The sequence below is a fragment of the Argiope bruennichi genome, chromosome 8, assembly GCF_947563725.1.
Source record: "Argiope bruennichi chromosome 8, qqArgBrue1.1, whole genome shotgun sequence".
Lineage (NCBI taxonomy): Eukaryota > Metazoa > Arthropoda > Arachnida > Araneae > Araneidae > Argiope > Argiope bruennichi.
Genome location: NC_079158.1, coordinates 61241971 through 61246485, shown reverse-complemented (window position 1 = coordinate 61246485; position 4515 = coordinate 61241971).

Below are 4515 nucleotides of genomic sequence, written 5' to 3'. Positions count from 1 at the left end.
TCAACTTTTTTTTAATTATTTCGATATTGGTCTTTGTTGAAAACAGCAATTGTACCTAAGTGTCGTGTTAATTAGTATTTGGATTGTAGAACTCTAGTTAACAGAAATAATTGGATCGCATCTGATAGGGATAATACAATATCCAAATGATTAGTTAATAGGCAAAGGGCATTGTAAACACAAGGGACCGTATTAAAATATTACTACTAGAATATATCTGTCGAAGACGTGTGTTTCGTTACTTTTATGTGTTTTAACTTTGAAAGAGTTTATTTCCTAAATTTTTTTAAAATGTTCCAAACAACTGTCATTCCGAAATTGTATTTATAATATATATATATATATATATATATATATATTATAATAAAGAAGTAAAAATACTTATAACTTTTTAAATATGAATAGAAACAATTTTGCATAGGTATTTACTAGAATAGGCAAATCTCAGCTACCACGACATTTATGCTCCCTTTTTCAGATAACGTTGACTGAAAAGCTTCTCATGAATTATATTGTCATCTTATTTTACTCCAAAATGAGGAAAAAAATCTCTACAAAGAATTTAGTTTTTGTAATTTAATTTACTAGTAAACAATAAAAATTAAACTTCGCGGTACCAAAAAAGCTATGTAAATTACATTAATACTAAGATGAAATTCTTATTTTGCTATTCCACACCGGTATTCAACATGCTACTTTATAAATTGCGCTGTAAACAATAAAAAAATAGAATAAATAGGTACGGAAGTGAATATTTTTTATTTTAAATTTAGAAAGAAATTTTTGATTTTGCTTCGCAACACATTTTTTAAACTTTTTAATATGAGAAGATAAAATATCCCATTTAAACACATCTTGGAAAGAAATAGAAAGTACTTTCTAGTCAGGGATGCTCTTAAATCAGTCATTGTTAATGAAAATAACCTTCACACTTCCGTTAATAAATTACTAGAAAGAAGAGCGAGATAGATTATCTTCCCATGATAACTTGAGATGGATTATCTTCCCGCCGGAGCGAGATTCTAATATATTATTCAATGGTACAACAATTTCCACTTTCACGCGCAGAAGCAAAAGGAATGACGAAAAAGAATATTTGAGGTAATTTCCCACCATTTTTTGGGCTACTTGTATTTTTATTCTCTAGTTTGTAATGATTCAATCATTTTAAAAGACATATATTACGGAAAAAGAGGATTATAAAAGTTTAGTCTCGTAACAGCAATAGTATTTGCAATAATACAATATTGTTATCATTTTCATCTTCTCACTAATAATCCTGCCCAACCTGGTCTTAGAAATTCTATATTAATGGGTCGGTTTTCTTTTCAAACGAGGAATTTAGGATGTAAAACGAGGGCAGCCTTAGAGATACTCGTAACTTGCTTTGTATACTCGCAGTCCTCGTTTGAAACAGAAATCGCTCGGTTAATATAGAAATTTCATGGCCAGGTTGTGGCTGAATTAGTAGTGAAAGAGTTAAAGATAATTTAATGAAAAATGTCACTCAATAAAGTATGTTCAATTACAATTCTTCTTTAAATGTCGTAGCTAAATTACCAAAAGACAGAAGCATAACTTGTTTTAATTGATAAGACAATGCTTTTTTTTAGTTCGAATGTAACCCTGAAATGACTGTTTAGATAAACAAATAGTTGGCATCATGTTATCAATAAAATTAAGCCACTGTTGTTGTGTTTCGGAACTGAATGGATATCATTATTCCATAATATATGTGACATTTTTCAAGTTGATCACAGTAGCTTTGTATTCTGTAATTCCATTTTGGAAACAGCCATAATGTGAAAAAAGTCAAAGAAGTGGCACAAAGATTTGACTAGTCATTCCAAAAAATGATGTAAAGTTTTATTATTGCATGAAAAATATGAATGAAAGTTACAACGAAATTAGAAACAAACTGATACAATCTAACTATAGGTGATATCTCTAAATTTGTATAGAAGTATAAGGAAATTCAGTCAGTAGAAAACCAAATTGGTAAAAGGAAGGAAATGTACATTAAATCAAGTAATAAGAGAAAAAAAAACTATGTGATAGAAGAAAATCATTTGGGGTTAAAGAAAGTGAAATGGCGCAATGTAATGTAATATTTAGTACAAGAACCATTTCACGTAGATTGCTGGAATCGAGTATAAATGTAAGAACTCAAGAAAAAAAGTATTTTAAATTAGATTTTTTTTTGAAAATATTCAACTGTATCCAAAATCCTTGCTAAATGGACAGTGAAGAAATAAGAAAGTGTAAATAAAGTAATAAATAAAGTAAGAAAAAATAATAGAAGATTTTTATTCTGGTTGCACAGCATTATTGTTAAATACCCGATTAGTGTTATGAGCGAAGACTGTGTAACAGTGTGAAAGATGTTAAAGATGCAGGCAAAAATATATTTGGTCGATTAGTCTGAATATAAAATAAATACAACATAAATGAATTGCTCGTTCTTAAGCCGCTGTCTTTTCTTTTTACTGAAAATGAAGAATTTGTTTTTAAAAGTATTCATCTCTGTGTCATGTTGCTTTTAAATACAAAAACTAGTTTCAAGACAATTATATTCCACTACTGAAATGGCCAGAGAATATATTATATTTTAACTCAACTGAAAATCAATGGAACCATTAAAGAAACTTATTATTCAGAAGCAACTCGGCAATAAAACCCAATTACTTAAAGCAATAATTCAATCATACTATCACAATAGCTGAAAAAGTAAAAAAAAATTGGTGAGCTACATCGGGTGGTATTACAAAGTCATAATGGATGCTAAAAGTTACGAATCTGTGTATTAACTGTAAAGATTGAGAACTTTTGAGAATGTCATTGCATTCCATTTTTTCCTTTTCCTTCATTATAATTGATGACCCAACAAAATTTTCTTTTAATTTCTTGATTAAATAATCTTGAAAATGATAAATAATTTTACAGTATTTATCAAAATGAAATTGTTATGATCCATCAAATCTCAAAAATGTCCTCTTTCCAAAAAGTTGCCATCATTTCGACCACTACTGCATGTTATCTCTTATGAGGGAAGAAATTCTTGATAGTCAGTTGCCATAACTTTTGCATAACTCATACCCAAATGGGAAAAAAAATGCCAGAAAAATATATGCAAAATGATTGAACTAAAATCTGAGTAATTACCTGAGATATAGATATTGTATTTATGAAGGTAACTATTATACATGCTAATTTTTTTTTCTGCAAATCCGAATTTTTGCTTAAAATAATAATAGTTATAAAACTAAACTGCAATTTTTTCACCATATTGACTACCGTGTCACTCATATTCGCATGACATTATAATTTCTCAGTCAAAGTAGAATTTGACGCGAGCAGACCAAGCCTATATTTAGTTAATATCTTCTTGTTTTAACATGTTGCTCAGCTCATGAATTGACTGTGATTAGATATACTATATAATGAGATTTTCTTCTCTACTACAATACAATTAAAAGATAGCGAATAAGTCAGCATTTTATTAAATATTGGTCCGTAACACAGGTATAAATCATGGCAGTGAACGCGTTAAACTATCCGATTACACAGAACCTATGATGCTGAAGAAAAAAATAGCAGAATAAGGGTTCTCTATTCGACATTTTGCATGATTAATTTTGTTTCGTTTAGTTATATTAACGTCCCGTTTTAAGCAACACTAGGACTATTTTGGGAAGGCCCTCGTAATTTTGAACCGCGGTCAGATGACGAGGACGACACATGAGCTGGCACTCCCCTCTCCACACCACACCAATGAGAGGACGTTTGACCCTGACGGATTTATCGTGCAACAGACCCCCTTACACAGTGGTTCTTTGGTGAAATGGGGTCTCGAACCTGGCACCCTACGACTCACAAGCCGAGACCTTACCACCAGGCCACCACGGCCCACTTTTACATGATTAAGTGAACAATAACAGTTATTTGAAATATCTGTATGTGAAAATATACAAAAAAACTATTAGTGTGATCAGTCCACAAAAAACATTTTTGTGACAACAACATCTGCTTAAAATTTCCTTGAAACTTTTGCCACCCTGTAAAGTTTTAAATAATTCATTCAAAACTTAGCATTCAACAGCTAAAACAACCCATACGCTTCCATTCTTGTGAAATATATTTATCACATATTCCATACACGTGCGTTTGCCTATTTGGCCTGAATAAAGTTCGTAACCTTGGCAACCATCATATCCCTGCATCCCAGAAGTGATTGTGAACCTCTTCACTGACCCCTAGTAGGGAATTACAAATCTGTTTTCAGAAAAGTGAAAGTATTTCCAGTCTGCTGCATAAAGTGAAATGCGTATATTGGAATTTTAGCATTTGTTCAACCGTGTTTAAAAGCGATGCACTTTATTCTGGAGCAAACATATGTTTTCTATAGATACTCTATAAATGAATACATGTTTCTTCAGCTGAATATGTGCGATGTATAGTAAACTATAAATATTGAAAGTTGATAATACAGCAGATATAATAACATCTTCATTTACA